This window comes from Giraffa tippelskirchi, chromosome 6 (assembly GCF_054371585.1).
Source record: "Giraffa tippelskirchi isolate mGirTip1 chromosome 6, T2T-mGirTip1v1.2.pri, whole genome shotgun sequence".
In the NCBI taxonomy this organism is placed as follows: domain Eukaryota; kingdom Metazoa; phylum Chordata; class Mammalia; order Artiodactyla; family Giraffidae; genus Giraffa; species Giraffa tippelskirchi.
In genome coordinates, this window is record NC_137280.1 from 165,410,702 (window position 1) to 165,432,300 (window position 21,599).

General features: G+C 39.3%; 1 protein-coding gene across 3 annotated transcripts in view; it reads left to right on the forward strand.

The window, feature by feature from the left end:
* The window catches only part of LOC145509620 (uncharacterized), a 533,964-nt gene that overhangs the window by 53,600 nt on the left and 458,765 nt on the right, over positions 1-21,599 (forward strand). Inside the window, exon 2 of one of the 3 annotated variants that reach the window (XR_014056245.1) lies at positions 16,667-16,830. The exons of the other annotated variants lie outside the window; for them this stretch is intronic. The gene's annotated coding sequence lies outside the window, so the exon portion shown is untranslated. The remainder of the gene's footprint in view (positions 1-16,666; positions 16,831-21,599) is intronic. 3 annotated transcript variants of the gene reach the window in all.

Below are 21,599 nucleotides of genomic sequence, written 5' to 3' on the forward strand. Positions count from 1 at the left end.
TATTTCAGGCAGAGGGCAATGAAAGATAGGTCCAAGTCTTTTTCTAAAATCACTGGGTCAGAGGTTCAAGCCCATACAGAGGAAAACAACTCTCAGAGGTAGGCAGAGGGAGAACCCTCAGATAGTAGTTATTTGTTTACTTTACTTGGATCCACGTGTATCTGAATCTATGCTGGACTTTTTGATCATGTGAGCCAATACATTTCCTCTCTTGTCTTAGGTCTGTTTTAACTGGATCTTTATTAATTATAACTGAAAGAGTGCTAAGTAGCATGATTACTAAGTTCACAAACAGTAAGAAGCATGAAGAAATAGAGATAGAGAATCTATTAGATGACAGAGTCAAAATCCAGAAAGATGTTGGCTAAGAGGAAGAGTAACAACTAATAAAACTAAGGTGTAATAGTGATAAATGTAAAGTCCCATACTTCAACTCATCAACTGGGCAAAACAAGGAAGAGGCTGACATGGATATAGTTACCTTTATAAAAAAAAAAATATTGATTTTAGTGAACTCTCAGGTCAATCACAATTATTAATGTGATGAATCTGCCAAGAACATGTTGCCTTCTCTTCCATTAACCTATTTGTCTATCCTTGTGTCCATGCTGTGCTGTACCGTACTATCTTGATTACCCTAGCTATATGGTGAGTCTCAAAAATCAGGTGTATCTCTTCCAACTTTGTTCTTCTAAATTATTGGCTATTCTATGTCCTTTGCATGTGTGTGTGCGCGCTCAGTGGCTTCAGTTGTGCCTGACTCTTTGCAACCCTATGGACTATAGCAACCCTGTGGACTGTAGCCCGCTAGGCTCCTCTGTCCGTGGGATTCTTCAGGCAAAAACACTGGAGTGGGTTGCCATGCCCTCCTCTAGGAGATCTTCCCGACCTGGAGATTGAACCCACGTCTCCTGCATTGCGGGCAGATTCTTTACCCTCTGAGCCACCTGGGAAGCACGTGTCTTTTGCATTTTGATGTAAATGAAGTATTGTGAGTTTCCTTAACTTAAAATGAATTGTATAAGAGTTGCATGAGTTTTCAAGATGATGGGTCTTGAAATTATAAATTGTTTTTTAGATGACATCTGACACTTTAGTTGGTTAAAAAAATAATCTGGTATTTTTTTACCAGTGCTATGGGAAAATAAGTATTGAAATAATCCAGGTCTTTGTCTCTATAAACCTAGAATGCATGTTATATTTATGGAATAACATAAGATACTGCTAACAGTGTTTTGCTCTGGTGCAGGGGGAGGGTAGAATTGGTGTCTGGTGAAAAAAGGCATCTTTTGTATACCCTTGAAATCTTTTAAATTAAAAAAATCTAATAACAAATTTCAAAATAAATATATAATATACATTTTACTCATGTATGTTTGAGATTTATCTCTAAGTCTGAATTCCTTTGTATGCATGAAATCTGTCCATGTTTGTGACTGTGGGTACTGTTTGTAGTTAATGTCCTTGGTGTTTGCCCTCTTTATTCCCTCAGTCAGCCAGTCATCTCGACTTTAAGGAACCTTGACTTAATCAATCTCTTATGCATCTTTGATGTACCTCCTAAGCTTATTATGACTGTTCTATATTCCCAATAAACAGTTATGCTTTAGGGCTTACAGGTCTTTTTAGGTACTTGCTGTTGCTGTTCAGCTTATCTTACAGTTTATTGTGTATTCTAACTTTATTTATCCTGGCCTCAGTGGCCTCATCCGTGAAAAGTGTTGGGTGAAGTGTAGTCCAAAGTTCCTTCTCTTCCTGTGAGTTCCTAAGTCGGCCTTCTGTTTCATTCCATTCCATTTATGATCCAGATAGACAGTGATGACAGAATCTTCAAGACAAAATGTCGCTAAATTTCATAGAGTTCAAACTTGAGAGAAGTAATGACACTCTTTGCTACTCCTTAGGCCTGTGTTTCACAGTTCTAGCTTTAGAATGATCAGGATGTTCGTAGTTACCAGCAAGTGTGACATATTGAACCACTGGCCCCTTCCTGCAGCCACACTCCTGTCATGACTTTGTTGTGGTTGGAGTGTACTTCCTCAACACTTGGCTTGCTTGTCTAATGGCATGTGATCAGCAGTTGTGCCATTTTTCAGTGTTGGACTTAAGAGGTCTTACACACTTCCAGCAGTCATCTTATGCTTCTATTTCTGCTGGTTCAAGGAAAATGAGAGTCATGGGGAGCAGACTCACAGGTCCGAGTGAGAAGCAGCGCTACCCTAGGCACTGAAGCCTGAAGAAGAATCTCTCAGTTGAGCCTAGGTTGGATCAGCTGAGTCCCAGCTGACCTGTAAATCTTTAAGAGTAAATAATTATTATGTCTTGGCATGATCTGTGACAGCATTTTTGTGACAATTAACTGATACAACAGGCAACATTGAATTACTTCTATAAACATGTATTTTTATTTTATTTATTTTTAAAATTTGATTTATTAGTTTATCTCCTTTTAGCTGCACTGGGTCTTCTGTGCCGGCTTTCTCTTGTTGCAGGAAGCGGGGACCACTCTATAGTTGTGGTGTGCAGGCTTCTCATTGCAGTCACTTCTCTGGTTGTGGAGCCCAAGCCCTGGGGCTCCAATGCTTCAGTAGTTGCAGCACACAGGCTTAGCTTCCCCATAGTATACGGAACCTTCCTGGACCAGGGATCAAATTTGTGTCCCCTTCTTTGGCAGGTGGATTCCCAGACACTGGATCATGAGGGAAGTTCCAAAATGTATTTTTAAAATAGGAAACACATCCACACAATTCAAAAGTAAAAATATAAAAAGGTATACAGTAAAATTTTTGCTCCAAGCCCTGTTTTCCACCCCCCTGGGTCCCATCAATGTCCTGTCACCACAAATTGCCCATTTTATTTGTTTCTTTTGTATCCTTCTAAAGTTTCTTTATCTAAATACAAATAGACATGAATTTATAATCTTGGCCCCCATCCTCATCTTTTTTACATTGTTTTATGGTTTTCTTTTTTTATTTAATATACTTTCAATACATTTACATATCAATATACAGAGAGCTTCCATATTCCTTTTTATAGCTACATTGTACATACTTTGAACATACTGTATGTTTAGTTCTAGACCACTACAATAAACCAGATATTGCAATAAAGTGAATCACATGAACTTTTTGGTTCCCAGAGCATATAAAATTTCTGTTTATACTGTATTGTAGTCTATTAACTGTTCCATGTCTAACAAAACAAGGCATGTACCTTAATTTAAAAACACTATATTGCTAAAAAAAAAAATGCTAACCAGCATCTGAGCCTTTCAGTTCAGTTCAGTCGCTCAGTCGTGTCCGACTCTCTGCGACCCCATGAACTGCAGCACGCCAGGCCTCTCTGTCCATCACCAACTCCTGGAGTCTACCCAAACCCATGTCTATCGAGTCGGTGATGCCATCCAACCATCTCATCCTCTGTCGTCCCCTTCTCCTCCCGCCCCCAATCCTACCCAGCATTAGGGTCTTTTCCAATGAGTCAACCCTTCGCATGAGGTGGCCAAAGTATTGGAGTTTCAGCTTCAACATCAGACCTTCCAATGAACACCCAGGATTGATCTCTTTTAGGATGGATTGATTGGATCTCCTTGCAGTCCAAGGGACTCTCAAGAGTCTTCTCCAACACCACAGTTCAAAAGCATCAATTCTGCGGCGCTCAGCTTTCTTCACCGTCCAACTCTCACATCCATACATGACCACTGGAAAAACCATAGCCTTGACTAGATAGACTTTTGTTGGCAAGGTAATGTCTCTGCTTTTAAATATGCTATCTAGGTTGGCCATAACCTTCCTTCCAAGGAGTAAGCGTCTTTTAATTTCATGGCTGCAGTCACCATCAGCAGTGATTCTGGAGCCCCAAAAAATAAAGTCTGACACTGTTTCCACTGTTTCCCCATCTATTTGCCATGAAGTGATGGGACCAGATGCCATGATCTTAGTTTTCTGAACGTTGAGCTTTAAGCCAACTTTTTCACTCTCCTCCTTCACCTTCATCAAGAGGCTCTTTAGTTCTTCTTCACTCTCTGCCATAAGGGTGGTGTCATCCGGATATCTGAGGTTATTGATATTTCTCCCGGCAGTCTTGATTCCAGCTTGTGTTTCTTCCAGCCCAGCGTTTCTCGTGATGTACTCTGCATATAAGTTAAATAAGCAGGGTGACAATATACAGCCTTGACGTACTCCTTTTCCTATTTGGAAGCAGTCTGTTGTTCCATGTCCAGTTCTAACAGTTGCCTCCTGACCTGCATACAGGTTTCTCAAGAGACAGGTCAGATAGTCTGGTATTCTCATCTCTTTCAGAATTTTCCACAGTTTATTGTTATCCACACAGTCAAAGGCTTTGGCATAGTCAAGAAAGCAGAAATAGATGTTTTTCTGGAACTCTCTTGCTTTTTCGATGATCCAGCGGATATTGGCAATTTGATCTCTGGTTCCTCTGCCTTTTCTAAAACCAGCTTGAACATCTGGAAGTTCACGGTTCACGTATTGCTGAAGCCTGGCTTGGAGAATTTTGAGCATTACTTTACTAGCATGTGAGATGAGTGCAATCATGCAGTAGTTTGAGCATTCTTTGGCATTGCCTTTCTTTGGGATTGGAATGAAAACTGACCTTTTACAGTCCTGTGGCCACTGCTGAGTTTTCCAAATTTGCTGGCATACTGAGTGCAGCACTTTCACAGCATCACCTTTGAGGATTTGAAATAGCTCAACTGAGCCTTTAGTGAGTGATAATATTTTTGTTGGTGGAGTCTTCCCTGGATATTGATGATTACTGACTGATCAGGGTGGTCATTGCAGAAGGTGGGAGTGTCTGTGACAATTTCTTAAAATAATACTACAGAGAAGTTTACCATGTTGGTTGATGCTGTTTCATGAGCAATTTATCTGTAGTATGCATTGCTGTTTCATAGCATTTTACCCACAGTAGAACTTTTTCCTATTAGAGTCAGTCCTCTCAAACTCTGCTGCTCCTTTATCAACAAAGTTCATGTAATATTCCAAACCCTTTGTTGTCATTGCAACAATTTTCACAACATCTTCCTCTACTAGGCGTAGAATCCATCTCAAGAAACCACTTTCTTTGCTCATGATAAGAATCAACTCCTCATTTGTTTTTTTCATGAGATTATCAGTCACATCCTTAGGATTTACTCCTAATCCTAGTTTTTGTATTATTTTCACCACATCTGTAGTTACTCCCTCCACTGAAGACTTGAGCTCCTCAAAATCATTCATGGAATCAATCAGTCAATCCACTCTTCCAAACTTGTATTAGTGTTGATGTTTTGACTTTTCCCACAAATTACAAGTGTTCTTAATGGCATCTAGAATGGTAAATGCTTTCCATAAGGGATTCAGTTTACTTTGCCCAGATTCATCAGCAGAAACACTATCTATTGTAACTGAAGCTTTATAAAATACTCTTAAAAATAAGACTTGAAAGTCAAAATGACTTCTTGACCTATGTGCTACAGAATGGATGTTGTATTAGCAGACATGAAGACAACATGAATTTCATTGTACATCTCCATCAGAGTTCTTGAATGACCAGATGCCAATGAGCAGTGATATTTTGAAAGAGATTTTTTTTTTTTTTTCTGAGTAGTAGTTCTCAGCAGTAGGCATAAAATATTCAGTAAAATGTGTTGTCAACAGATGTACTTTCATCCAGGCTTTATTGTTCCATTTATAGAAAGCAGATTTAGCGTAATTCCTAAAGGCCCTAGAATTTTTGGAAAGGTCGGTGAATACTGGCTTCAACTTCAAGTCACCAGCTGCCTTAGCCCCCAACAAGAGAGTTCTCGGAAACCTTAAAGCCAAGCTTTGACTTCTCCTCTCCATGAAAGTCCCATCAGACATCTTTTTCCAATAGAAGGGTGTTTCATCTATGCTGAAAATCTGTTGTATAGTGTAGCCACCATCCTTAATGTTCTTAGCTAAATATTCTGGATAACTGGCTGCAACTTCTACATCAGCACTTGCTGCTTCACCTTAGACTTTGATATTATGGAGAGAGCTTCTTTTTTTAAACCTCCTGAGCCAGCCTCTGCTAGCTTGAAACTTTTCTTCAGCAGCTTCCTCACCTCTTGCAGCCTTCATAGAATCGAAGTGAGTAAAGGCCTCACTTTGAATTATGGCTTGGCCTAAGTGAATGTTTTGGCCGGTTTGATCTTCCATCCTGACCACTGAAGCTGTCTCCGTATCAGCAATAAGTCTGTTTTGCTCTCTTATCATTTGTGTGTTCACTGAAGTAGCACCTGTCATTTCCTTCAAGACCTTTTCCTTTGCATTCACAGCTTAGTCCTTTGGTACAACAGGCCTAGATTTCAGCTTATCTCAGCTTGCAACATGCTTTCCTTACCAAGCTTAATCATTGCTAGCTTTTGATTTAAAGTGAGACTCTAGTGTGACTCTTCCTTTCCCTTGAACACTTGGAGGCCGTTGTATGGTTATTAATTGGCCTAATTTCAGTATCATTGTGTCTCGGAGAATAAGGAGGCCAGAGGAGAGTGAGACCTGCCTGTTGGTGGAGCAATCAGAGCACACACATTTATCCATTAAGTTTGCTGTCTTATATGGGTGTGGTTTGTGGCACCCTGTCTCCTCCCCTCAATTTACGGAAGTAACATCAAAGGTCACTGATCACAAATCACTATAAATAATAAAACAATTTAGAAGTTTGGAATATTGCAAAAATTACTAAAATGTGACACTTAAACATGAATGAGCAAATGCTTGTTGGAAAAATGGTGCCAATAGACTTGCCTTACGTGAGGTTGCCACAAACCTTCAATTTTTAAAAAATGCAATTACTATGAAGCACAGTACAAAGAGGTATGCCTTATATATAGGATGGATAAACAAGAAGGTCCTACTGTATAACACAGGGAACTATATTCTGTATCCCGTGATAAACCATAATGGAAAAGAATATATATATATATATGTGTGTATATATATATATATATATATATATATATATATAAAAGTTACTTTGTTATAAGTTAAAAGACACTTACTCCTTGGAAGGAAGGTTATGGCCAACCTAGATAGCATATTTAAAAGCAGAGACATTACTTTGCCAACAAAAGTCCGTCTAGTCAAGGCTATGGTTTTTCCAGTGGTCATGTATGGATGTGAGAGTTGGACAGTGAAGAAAGCTGAGCGCCGCAGAATTGATGCTTTTGAACTGTGGTGTTGGAGAAGACTCTTGAGAGTCCCTTGGACTGCAAGGAGATCCAATCAATCCATCCTAAAAGAGATCAATCCTGGGTGTTCATTGGAAGGTCTGATGTTGAAGCTGAAACTCCAATACTTTGGCCACCTCATGCGAAGGGTTGACTCATTGGAAAAGACCCTAATGCGGGGAAGGATTGGGGGCAGGAGGAGAAGGGGACGACAAAGGATGACATGGTTGGATGGCATCACTGACTCGATGGACATGGGTTTGGGTAAACTCCGGGAGTTGGTGATGGATAGGGAGGCCTGGCGTGCTGCAGCTCATGGGGTCGCAAAGAGTCGGACACGACTGAGCGACTGAACTGAACTGAAGTTACTTTGTTGCACTTAGAAATTAAATACAACATTGTAAATTAACTATACTTCAATAAAATAAAAAAAGGGAGAGGTGTGCCTGTATACCATAGTAAAGAGAATCCTCTTGTTGGTCACTTGGTTTGTTTTCTGTCTTTCACTGCAGTGCAAGTATATGTGTATTATAAATTCTCAGGAAAAAAGATATATGCAAATAGAATTTTAACAGTTACTACCAATTGTCCTTCACAGTGGAACAAATAAAATTTAATTTGTAAGAGATATTGTAAATAGATATCTATTTATGTAAATATATATCTATTTAGATATCTATTTATAAATAGATATCTAAAAAATAGCCTTTTTCTTTAACCTGGAGGAAGAATGCAATATTTCATACAGGAAACTATCCCATTGACTTTCCAGGAGGACATAAAATGATCTTTTCAGAGAGCTGACACCAAATACCAGAAAGTTCTCAGCACTTTACAGGTATCAGCTTACAGATATCCTCAAAACATCCTCTGAAAGAGGTACTATTACTCCCCTCATCTTAAAGATGAGGAGATTTCTGTGGAAGGAAGCTGAGTGACCTGCTTGAGTTCACTCAGCTAGAAAGCAATAAAGCTGGGATTCTAACTTAAGTAGACTTACTCTAGGGTAAGACAACTAAGCCATAAATTCTCTCAAATTACTTTTAAGATAAAAGCATAATTAAACTAATATTACTATAATACCCTAAAATATTTTTTCTCACATGTCCTGTTTTAATAATAGCTTTCAAAAAGTGATCCGTAAGTTGTGTGTGTGTGTGAATTTGGGTGTTATTTGGCTATATCTATAGGACTCTGGGGGAAATTCCACTTGTAAAACTGAAGGTATATTAAGATATATTAGAAGCTGTTATGGGCTGGCCTCAGTTTTAAAAGTCTGTGATTGTAATTATTGGTACTAAAATGTTTTGGAAAATGAGTATAAGTTTCTACAATTTGCTAAGTAGCTAACTTGCCTTTGGCACAGTTTAAAAAAAATCACCTCCTATATATTTGTTTAATATTCATATTACTTCTGTGAATTGTAGGTGTTAATATTTTGATTGTACAGATGAGAAAATTGAAACTCAGAGACAAGGGTTGATTTGCCCAGTTAGTGAGATGCTAATGATGCTGGATAATGTTTACTGAGTATCTATCTACTCTGTGCCAATCACGTTCCTAGGTCCAGTTTACAGGAGCTATTTAATCTTCACAACAATTTCAGGAATAGTTATTCTTACTCCTTTCATTTTACAGATGATAAGATAAGGATTTAAAGAAATTTAGAAGCTTTCTCAAGGCCACGTAGCTAGGACATGGTTGTTAGGCACTTAATCTAGGTTTGTTTTGATGGTCCGTTTAACATGTCTGTTAAGCTGGGCTATGGTCCCCACAGTAATACTCAGTTAAACACCAGTCTAGGTGTTGCTATGAAGAGTGGAGGTGATTAAAGTCCATCATCATGTGACTTTAGGTAAGGAAGATCCTAGATAAGCTGTGTGAGTCTGACTCAACCAGTTGAAAGGTCTAACAAGCAGAGCTGAAGCTTTCCCAAACAAGACATTCTGCCTGTGGACTGCAGCTTCAGCTGTCTGCGAGTCCAGACTGCCCCTCCTAATGGTTTGCCCTATGGACCTCAGACTTGCCTAGCCAGTCCCCAGTTCTTTGCAATAAATCTCTTAACATAAATCTCCTGGATCTGTTCCTCTGGTTGAACCCTGACTGGTCCATTTGTCCAAATCCAAAGCTCAAGCACTAACCAGAATACTAGTGAACCCTGGTCCCAAGCTTGTGCTGCTGTGCATCTGAACCACACATTACACTTATCACACTCTACCTCATACTGCTAGCATTTATATTCTGTACCCTCAATCATGGGGTCTATGAGGTCTTAAAGAGGTGGACACGATTGAGTGACTGAACAACACCGACACCCACAGTCACGATAAGCATATTGAATGAAAGCAGACACTAGATTTTACTTATCTCCTTGCACACAAGACTCAGCTCTGCTGTCAAAATGATTTCTGTCACGTCTGCACACAGCCATTTGTCATTTGCCTTCTTGCTTTTGTCCACTCTCAAATTTGGAGGCCAGTGTTATTTTCCCTTTTCTATCTTTTCTTTCACTTATCTCTTTTAATTCTTAGCTTATAAGCTTTTAGTCAATATTGCTGTGCCCTGTCTTATCAATTATTAGTTAATATAAAACTTTAAGGGAGTAAGAGGTGATATTCTCTGAGAGTTGGGTGATGACTTGTTTAGCTGTTTAAACCTGTGCTACACTTTCTCCTGGGCCAGACTTCTGACAAACATTGATAAGTCAAATTCAAACTTTTCATTCCCTAATGAGTTTAGTTGGATGGGAGGATTATGTTCCTTTCTATAGATAAGCACTAATTCCATGATCAAAATGTTATCAAAGAGCAGATCCTAAGGGCTGGTTAAGTGATAGATTCCAAAAAACAACACTTTTCTGTTTTTCTTCTTCTCTATTTGTATTTTATTTAAGTAACATGAAACTCTCATCAGTGTTATGTGGCAGCCTGGATGGGAGGGGTGTTTAGGGAGAGAATGGATACATGTATATAAATGACTGAGTCCCTTGGCTGTTCACCTGAAACTATCACAATATTGTGAATTGGCTATCAGTTCAGTTCAGTCGCTCAGTCTTGTCCGACTCTTTGTGACCCCATGAATCGCAGCATGCCAGGCCTCCCTGTCCATCACCAACTTCCGGAGTCCACCCAAACCCATGTCTATCGAGTTGATGATGCCGTCCAGCCATCTCATCCTCTGTCTTCCCCTTCTCCTCCTGCCCTCAATCTTTCTCAGCATCAGCGTCTTTTCCAATGAATCAGCTCTTTGCATCAGGTGGCCAAAGTATTGGAGTTTTAGCTTCAGCATCAGTCCTTCCAATGAATATTCAGTACTGATTTCCTTTAGGATGGACTGCTTGGATCTCCTTGCAGTCCAAGGGACTCTCAAGAGTCTTCTCCAACACCACAGTTCAAAAGCATCAATTCTTCAGCGCTCAGCTTTCTTTATAGTCCAACTCTCACATTCATACATGACCACTGGAAAAACCATAGCCTTGACTAGATGGACCTTTGTTGGCAAAGTAATGTCTCTGCTTTTTAATATGCTGTCTAGGTTGGTCATAACTTTCCTTCCAAGGAGTAAGCGCCTTTTAATTTCATGAGCCCAGAAAAATCAAGTCAGCCACTGTTTCCGCATCTATCTGCCATGAAGTGATGGGACCAGATGCCAGAACTGGCTATACCCCAGTACAAAATGAAAAGTTAAAAAAAAATCCTTCTTTAACATTTTCTCATCTCCTGTCAGTTAGGCTCAAAGTAAATCCTTTGTTAAGAGTACTAAGAGGTCTTCCTCAGACCTTCTTATAACTTAGCCAGCCCATTTTCAGTGGTAATAAGTTCCTTAACTTTTATGTATTATGGTCACATTTTTCATAGTTCTTAAAGATATTTCTGATATTAAAATTGATAATTTGCAGTTATATACACTTGGTGTTATTATCATGAATCAATAAAGCTTTTCTTCAGGACTCCAGAAAAAAAGATCTGTATGTTTGTTACTACTGTAAAGATTAAGAAAACAAGATATAAAAATAGTACGTCCACTCTTAGCATTTACTTCAGTCATAATAGAATTAATACTAGAGCTTAAATTTTTGATTCTCATTAGAGACTGTCATTAATTTTATTAATTTAGATGGATCATAGGCTTTAAACTGAGCCACATAATGTGGAATGTATCTCACTTTCCTAGGTTTACAGAAATTTATATTAAATTTTATTTAGGATACATTTCTATTTTGGATAGAAAGTAAAACCATATACATGTTGTTTTGAAAAATCCTGAAGTCAGTATAAAAACCAAGGTAATTATTTAAGTTTACTCCAGGTGAATTAGTTGCTGGTATTGTGTGGCATTCCTTACTTTGCCCTATGGAAAAAGTAAGTGTCTATGCACTTAGACCTCTTGCTAATCTTGCTTTTCTTCTGCAAGAATTTTGTAAGGAACATTTCCCTGCATTTGAGTCATGCAGAAGATATGTAAACATCCAACACACTTTTACAAATCTGTGAAGTATAAAGTTGGGAATGTTCCGCTTCTCCCAGTAGACGCTACCAAGGAAAACGTGCAGAAAAAAGTATTTTGAAATCTAAACCAATAAGATCCAATGCAAACTATCAAAAGTACCAAGAAGGAATCAAACCTCATTTGTTTACTTTCAAGTAATTTAGGGCTTCCCAGGTGCTGCAGTGGTAAAGAATCTGCCTGCCAATTCAGGAGACTCAGGAGATGAGGGTTCTATCCCTGAGTTGGGAAGATCCCCTGGAGAAGTAAAAGGCAACCCATTCCAGTATTCTTACTTGGAAAATTCCATGGACAGAGGAGCCTGGTGGCTACAGTCCCTGGGGTCACAAATAGTTGGACACAACTGAGTGATAGAGAATGCACAAATTACTTAGTAAGGAAGCTTGTTCAAATTAAACAAGCATATAGACATGTGCTAGGGATGTCAATGATTATTATTGTTGAGCATACAAGGTTATAGAACACTTCATTAATACTAAAGCCAATTTCTTTTCTTAAAGAGATTCCATTTGTGTTAGCTGAGCACAGAAGAATTGATGCTTTTGAACTGTGGTGTTGGAGAAGACTCTTGAGAGTCTCTTGGACTGCAAGGAGATCCAACCAGTCCATCCTAAGGGAGATCAGTCCTGGGTGTTCATTGGAAGGACTGATGTTGAAGCTGAAACTCCAATACTTTGGCCACCTCATGTGAAGAGTTGACTCATTGGAAAAGATCCTAATGCTGGGAAGGATTGGGGGCAGGAGGATAAGGGGATGACAGAGGATGAGATGGTTGAATGGCATCACTAACTCAATGGACATGAGTTTGGGTAAACTCCGAGAGTTGGTGATGGACAGGGAGGCCTGGCGTGCTGCGATTCATGGGGTCGCAAAGAGTCAGACATGACTGAGCGACTGAACTGAACTGAGACAGTGCAAAAGGCCATAGAAAATAAAGTAAAATGATTATTCTGTGTTGTTTCCATTGGTATTAAATGTAACTGCTAACCCCATGACTTGTACAAAGGACAAGACTGCCTTCAAAGTTTATAATTTCTCCAGCATGATAGCATTTAAGCAAGACCTGGTAAAGAAAACTTCTGCAAGCAGAAAATGGAACTTTCTAAAGGATGTGGCCCATTTCCATCTTCCCTTACTCACTCTCCTTGGTAGGCACACAAAACTTAAGAGATTTCTCTAGTCCTTACTCTAAACTCATATTTTTAGGTTGCCTGAGTTTGAATCCTGTTCCCAAATTTCTAGTTATGTTTGTGGCAAACAGTCATTAGGGCAATTCACTGATATTCTGGCCTCCTCCTTTGGACACATGGTAGGTTTGTACTTCTGCTCATTGAAATAGGTCATGGCCATGTGACTGGTTGGGAGGAGTCAGGGCATAAGTCACCCCCTTTACCTTCTCCTGGCATGGCAACCAGCTTTATTCCAGACAGCAGACACTCCGTCATTCTACAAAGAACAGAGCCCTTGCCAAGTCACATGGATAGGTATCATCAATGAAAAATAAAGCTGTTGTCTTAAACCACTGAGATGTTAGAGTTGTTTGTTGTTGTAATCTCATTTATCTATCCTTACTAAGAAAGTGACTTCACATAGCTACCTAACCTCTGTTAGTTTTCTTGTCTGTAAGGAAATGACAGTAGTACCTACCCTGGGTTTTGGCATGAGGATTAAATGAAATTATCTAGGTAAAACACTTAACATGGTGCCTGGCAAGTGATAAATCCCCTATCAGTGTTGGCTGCTATTGTTACAATCATTATCATTATCCAGAATCTTTGGGGCAAGATTATTATTGTTGTTGTTCAGTCACTCAGTTGTGTCCAACTTTTTGTGACCCCATGGACTGGGGCACTCCAGGCTTCCCTGTCCTTCACTATCTCCCAGAATTTGCTCAAACTCGTGTCCATTGAGTTGGTGATGCTATCCAACCATCTCATCCTCTATCCCCTTCGCCTCCTGCCTTCAATCTTTCCCAGCATCAGGGTCTTTTCCAGTGAGTCAGCTCTTTGCATCAGGTGGCCAAAGTATTGGAGCTTCAACTTCAGCATCAGTCCTTCCAATGAATATTCAGGGTTGATTTCCTGTAGGATTGACTGGTTTGATCTCCTTAAAGTCCAAGGGACTGTCAAGAGTCTTCTCCAGCACCACAGTTTGAAAAGCATCGGTTCTTTGGTGTTTAGCCTTTTTTATGGTGAATGTCTCATATCTGTACATGACTACTGGAAAGATCATTGCGTTGACTATATGGACCTTTGTCAGCAAAGTGATGTCTCTGTTTTTTAAAACATTGTCTAGGTTTGTCATAGCTTTTTTCCAAGGAGCAAGTGTCTTAATTTCATGGCTGCAATCACTGTCTGCAGTAATTTTGGAGCCCAAGAAAATAAAGTCTGTCACTGTTTCCATTTTTTCCCCATCTGTTTGCCATAAAGTTATGGGACTGGATGTCATGATCTTAGATATTATTATTATATATATTATTGTATATTTATAATTTAAATATACTTATTTAATTGTATGTATATAGTATATATTTATAATATATAATTATATATTTATCCCAAAGTTTACCTTCTTTAAATGCAGCCTCTTTTTAAGAATTACTCTATTTACATACATTCCTAAAAAATATTAGTCTTTTCTACCTTAAATAGAGTCCTTAAGGACTTAGGTTCATCATTGTTGTTGTTAAGTTGCTAAGCTGTGTCTGACTCTTTTGTGACCCCATAAACTGTAGCCTACTAGGCTCCTCTGTCTATGGGATTTTCTAGGCAAGTTTACTGGAATGAGTTGAATTTCCTTCTTCAAGGGATCTTCCTGACCCAGGGATTGAACCCCCATTTCCTGCGTTGGTAGGTAGGCTCTTTACCACTGAGCTACCAGGGAAGCCCAGGTTCACTGTTATGAATGCCAATTATCGTACTATAGTGTGAAATAAATAGAAAACCCAAGGACTTAGGGTCACCATTATAAATGTTAGCTATTATGCTGTAATATGATATAGTTCAGGACACTTTGAGGTGTGTAGGGCATCTGCTGTGGTGTTTTGAGTTTTTTGTGTATTTTCATAGCAATTTTTCTTCTCTGTCACCTATTGGCTATTCTCAGTGTACTTTTCACAAAATCTTCTTTCTAGTCCTATTGACCTCTTAATGTACAGCTTTCAATCTGCTGCAAAGTTTGGAGGGAATTAATCAATTTTGTTAGGATTATATGTAACTTAAAATAAATTAGCCTGAAGGACGTGACCACTTGTTGAGTATGTGTTACTGTAATTCCTTGCAGTGGCTCACTGATACTTTTTTTTTTTTTTTAAAGAAAGAATCCTATCTAATTCTCTGCTACTATTGGGAAGGTTTGCACTTTACTGTAGTTGGGAAACTAAACAGAATCTAAATTGGATAGTGTTCACATTATATCAGGGGCTTCCCTGGTAGTTCAGCGGTAAAGAATCCGCCTGCAATGCAGGAGCCACAGGAGACATGGGTTCGATCCTTGGGTGGGGAAGATCCCCTGGAGGAGGGCATGGCAACCCACTCGAGTATTCTTGCCTGGAGAATCCCATGGGCAGAGGAGCCTGTTGGGCTACAGTCCATAGGGTCACAAGGAGTGATTCATAACTGAAGCAACTTAGCATGCAAGCATGCATATATTATACCAGTTTCACCATCTATCAGAGGTATGAGATCAGCATCACTAGAAGACCTTCAGTGTAAACAAATAAGCTTGAGTGTTTGTGGAGGTTCAAGGAAGTGCCATTATTCCCTGCCTCTCAAGCCCATCCAAACTGAAAGTTATAACTAGAAGATAGTGCCACCATTCCTGCCACTTTTAGAAGCCACGGTGACAAAGACCAGGAAAGAGGAGAAAAGAGGCTGGGTACCACCCTTATGGCAGAAAAAGAAGAGGAACTAAAGAGCTTCTTGATGAAGGCGAGAGAGGAGAGTGAAAATGCTGGCTTATGATCCAAAATTCAAAAAACTAAGATCGTGGCATTCAGTCCCATCACTTCATGGCAAATAGATGGGGAAAAAGTGGAAATAGTGATGGACTTTATTGTCTTAGGCCCCAAAATGCTGCGGATGGTGACTGCAACTATGAAATTAAAAGATGCTTGCTCCATGGGAGAAATGTTATGACCAACCTAGACAGCGTGTTAAAAAACAGAGATATCACTTTGCTGACAAAGGCCCATCTAGTAAAAGCTATGGTTTTTCCAGTGGTCATGTATGGATTTGAGAGTTGGGCCATAAAGAAAGCTGAGCACTGAAGAATTAGTGCTTTTGAACTGTGGTGTTGAGGATGACTCTGGAGAGTCCCTTGGACTGCAAGGAGATCCAAGCAGTCCATCCTAAAGGAAATCAGTCCTGAATATTCATTGGAAGGGCTGATGCTGAAGCTGAAACTCCAATACTTGGGCCATCTGATGCGAAGAACTGACTCATTGGAGAAGACCCTGATGCTGGGAAAGATTGAAGGAGGGAGGAGAAGGGGGTGACAGAGGATGAGATGGTTGGATGGCAGCACCGACTCAATGAACATGAATTTGAGCAAGCTCCGGGAGTTGGTAATGGACGGGGAAGCCTCGTGTACTGCAGTCCATGGGGTCGCAAAGAGTTGGACACAACTGAGCGACTGAACTGAACTGAACTGAGGGTGAGCAGATTCTCCCAGTGCACTCTTAATGAACAAGTGGAAATGGAAATCTATCATTACCCTTTCTGGATGATAACAGCTTATTTTGGAATATTGCAAAGTCACCCAGAATCCTAGGTTCTCTACTATCATTGTTAATGTATTGTGTATATTGAGCATTAAAGAAATTACATAGTTCTGACCCTTATTTTCTAATATGTGTGATTATTGTGAATTATCAGGGCATATGATTTCTGAAAAACAGTAAAAGGCAGTACTTTTATATATATAGGGCATTTGTTTTCTCATTTTCACCCCTTTCTCCTTTCTGTATAACAGCCCTTGGTCTTTGTCTGTGGGGAACAAAGCAAACATGACTGGAAGTTCTACTTTCCTTCAGCCAGTCTAGACTGCTTAGATGTTATCTCTTGGAATTTGAAACATGAGTGACAAAATGGCTGAAGCAATTGGAATGGAATCAGCAAAATCCTGAAGAAGAAAAGGCAAGTCTTTCTAGACCTCTAGAACTGCCTGATTGTTGATCTTTCTTTTGGCTTCTGGGGGTATCACACCTTTCCAGAAGTTCATGTTGCATTTTAGTCCATTTCTGTTGCTTACAACAGGTTTTGTGTTTTATGTTTCACAGTGGTGATTAGCCTAAACAGACATTTTATATGTTATTTGTTTTTAAAATCTATTGAACAAGAAGATCTATTTTCTTAGAAGAGAAGTTTAATGACTTGGGGTAAAGACAATTTCTAAATTAGGAGGAAATCTACCATTTATTGAGAACACAACATTTGCCAAAACTGTGCCCAGTGCTTTATGTATATAATGGGTATATGTGTATATTTGCTTGTTTTTAAATATATGTATATGTATAAAGCTTTATTTGCCATTATAATGACTCAGTGAGTAGGATATTACTGTCCCCAGTTTACATATGAAGGAGCTGAAGCATGGAGAGGTTAATTTGGCAAAGTCACACAGCTGGAAAGTAATGGAGCTAGATCTGGTTGCCTTAACCACCATGATATATTGCCTCTGATATCAGAAATAGTGTGATTTTTTGGATTCAATTATAAGCCAATAACTGCTCAGAAATGAGATATATCTTCTCTCTTTTTAAAACAGGGCTCTGAGAGCGAAGAAGACTAATAAAAAACAAGCAGCAGATTTATAACACATCTTAAAAGTTAAAATGGTTGTAAATAGATCAGTCCTCTAGTCTTGTATGTTACTACATTTGCTTCACCTTTTGTTTTCAAAAGAGAGATGCTTAATTCAATTACCCTAGATGATTCTAAGATTAGGCAGAACTTTATATTTAAAATTTTCTTTACATTTTAATTGAATTAGACTTTCACTTCCTATTTTGTTAGGGTCTGGTATTTTTTCCTGTTTCTTTATAAACAATTGCAAATCTAGAATGTGCATAATGCAATAGAAAGCAGGGAAGCAAGTGAGATTGTTCAACTAAGAATCATTAGTAACTTCAGTATCATGGAATCAATGGAGAGAATTCTGTCAGTAAAACTGAGAACTTTCTGAAGTTCCTAAACGTTTTATGATGGAAAATTAGCTGACATGACATTTTTCACACAAAAGAATAATTAAAGATTATAGCTGCTTCCGTGTATTTAGGGTTCTAGAAGAATGCCACAGAAAACCAGCTTTATGCAGAAAAGTCCAATTTTTCAGCTGTTTAAATCTAGTATTACTTAAAAGATCCCTGTTGATTAGTATTTTCTACTTTTACAATTCAGTTAGTTTTTGAAACTTGTGCAGAATTTTCTAGGAAACGGCTTTGTATATTAAAAGAATGGCTGATTTTCAGTTAACTTTAATGATCTAATTCAATATAATTATATGAGATACACCTATACCCAAACACTATTAAAATGAAATACTTACATGCTAAAATATATGTCATACTGTCAAGAATTATGGGTTTATATAACAAAAATATCTAATTTGTATTATAAATATTTGTCAAAAAATCGAGGCATATTTATGAGACCTTGCCAGTAGTGCAAATACAATTACGTATTTAAAACAAGGCAATAAAAGGCATAGGAAAGGCATCTATCTAATGCAGTAGTGCTTCACATATACATAGTCAAATATGGGATAAATCTGTGTTCTGGTTTCCTCCAGGAATCCTCCCAAGTATTAAGCATAGTTATTAGAACTATAGTTATCCAACCTGAATATGCTTTTCTGTTCATGACTCCTCTTAACTCACAATATACCACCCAATAAGGAAGGAGCAGGAATGAAATAAGGTTCTGTACCAGTTAGGGTTCTTCAGAGAAACAGAACCAATATGTCTGTTTTACATGTGGGTGTGTGGTGGGTGAAAGGGCCTTCCCTGGTTGCTCAGTGATAAAGAATCCATCTGCAATGCAGGAGACTTGGGTTTGATCCCTGGGTCAGGAAGATCCCCTAGAGAAAGAAACAGTTTCTGCTGCTACTAAATCGCATCAGTCGTGTCCGACTCTGTGCGACCCCATAGATGGCAGCCTACCAGGCTCCTCTGTCCCTGGGATTCTCCAGGCAAGAACACTGGAGTGGGTTGCCATTTACTTCTCCAGTGCATGAAAGTGAAAAGTGAAAGTGAAGTTGCTCAGTCGTGTCTGACTCTTCATGACCCCATGGACTGCAGTCTACCAGGCTCCTCCATCCATGGGATTTCCTGGGCAAGAGTACTGGAGTGGGTTGCCATTGCCTTCTCCAAACAGCAACTCCCTCTAATATTCTTGTTTGGGAAATCCACAGAAAAGCTTGTGGGCTATAGTCCTTGAAATCTCAAAGAGTCAGACCTGACTTAGTGACTGAGCATGAACACAGTGTGTGTGTGTGTGTGTGTGTGTGTGTGTTTGGGAAATCCACAGAAAAGCTTGTGGGCTATAGTCCTTGAAATCTCAAAGAGTCAGACCTGACTTAGTGACTGAGCATGAACACAGTGTGTGTGTGTGTGTGTGTGTGTGTGTGTGTGTGTGTATTTATATATAGGCCAGTTGGAAACTCTGTCAGAAGTTGATAGTTCAGTCTTCCTTGTTCTGGAAACTTCAATTTTTGCTCTTAGGCTTTCCAACTGATTAACAAGACCCACTCACATTATTTTTTTTTTTTTTTTTTGTGCAAATTTTTTTTTTTTATAAATTTATTTATTTTAGTTGGGGGCTAATTACTTTACAATATTGTAATAGTTTTTGCCATACATTGACATGAATCAGCCATGGGTTTACATGTGTTCCCCTTCCCGGACCCCCCACCCACCTCCCTCCCCATCCCATCCTTCTGGATCATCCCATTGCCCCGGCCCTGAGCCCTTGTCACATGCATCGAACATGGAATGGTGCTCTGTTTCACATATGACAATACACATGTCTCAATGCCATTCTCCCAGAACGTCCCACCCTCACCTTCTCCCTCAGAGTCCATAAGACTGTTCCATGCATCTGTGTCTCTTATTCTGTCTCGCATATAGGGTTATCGTTACCATCTTTCAAATTCCATATATATGCATTAGTATACTGTATTGTTGTTTTTCTTTCTGGCTTACTTCACTCTGTATAATGGGCTCCAGTTTCATCCATCTCAGTAGAACCGATTCAAATGTATTTTTTTTAATGGCTGAGTAATATTCCATTGTGTATATGTACCACAGCTTCCTTATCCATTCGTCTGCTGATGGACATCTAGGTTGCTTCCATGTCCTGGCTATTGTAAACAGTGCTGCGATGAACATTGGGGTACACGCGTCTCTTTCAATTCTGGTTTCCTCGGTGTATATGCCCAGCAGTGGGATTGCTGGGTCATATGGCAGTTCTAGTCCCAGTTTTTTAAGGAATCTCCACACTGTTCTCCATAGTGGCTGTACTAGTTTGCATTCCCACCAACAGTGTAAGAGGGTTCCCTTTTCTCCACACCCTCTCCAGCATTTACTGCTTGTAGACTTTTGGATAGCAGCCATTCTGACTGGTGTGGACCCACTCACATTATTGAGGATAATCTCCTTTACTTAAAGTCAACTGATTGTAGATATTAACCAGATTTACAAAAATACTTTTACAGCAACACCTAGATTAGCATTTGATTAGATAACTTTGAACTAACTATAGCATAGCTAGTTGACAGGTAGATCAACCATCACCAAGTCTCTATGTGGCAATCATGGTGGAAGGAAGTCTCTGGAAATTTTTCAGATGTAGCCCAACCTGTTCAAGGGTAGCTGGGGAAAGGAGGGAGAACAGGTGTCATCTCTTGCTCATTCTTCCCTCCAGGCATTCCTCACACTACTTCCCTAGTGATTTGTGTGGTCATGATGGTAAGCAAAGGGGAGGATGTGCTCTAGATATACTAGGAAATGATGTTTTAGTCACTTTTGTGAAACCTAGGTGTACCAGGTCGGTATCTAGATGATTTTTTGATGACTCTTGACAAACAGCTCTTGTGGGGTCAGGATGAAGGGCATTATTTTTTTGGTGAAAATGATGTCCTTGGTTTCATTTTACTGATGAGAGTCTAAATAAGTTTTTACCTTGAAATGCCACTTGTGGAAGCTGTTTGGGGCTCCCTTCTCACTCTGGCCTAGTAATAAATTAATTTGTTGTTCAGTCGCTAAGTCAAGTCTAACTCTTTGTGACCCCATGAACTGCAGCACGCGTCTCCTCTGTCTTCCACTATCTCCTGGAGTGTGCTTGAATTCATGTCCATTGAGTCAGTGATGATATCTAACCATCTCATCCTCTGTTGCCCCCTTCTTTTGCTTTCAATCTTTCTCAGCATCAGGGTCTTTTCCAGTGAGTCGGCTCTGCATCAGATGGCCAAAGTATTGGAGCTTCAGCTTCAACATCAGTACTTCCAATGAATATTCAGGGTTTATTTCTTTTAGGATTGACTGATTTGATCTCCTTTCAGTCCAAGGGACTCTCAAAAGTCTTCTCCAGTACCACAATTTGAAAGCATCAATTTTTTGGCACTCAGCCTTTTTTATGGTTCAACTCTCACACAGATACATGACTACTAGAAAAATCATAGCTATAACTACACAGACTATTGTCAACAAAGTGATGTCTCGCCTTTTTAATATGCTGTCTAGGTTTGTCATAGCTTTCCTTCCTAGCAACAAGCGTCTTTTAATTTTGTGGCTGCAGTCAGTCACCTTCCACGATGATTTTGGAGCCCAAGAAAATAAAGTCTGTCACTGCTTCTACTTTTCCCTTCTATTTGCAGTGAAAGGATGGGACTGGATGCTATGATCTTA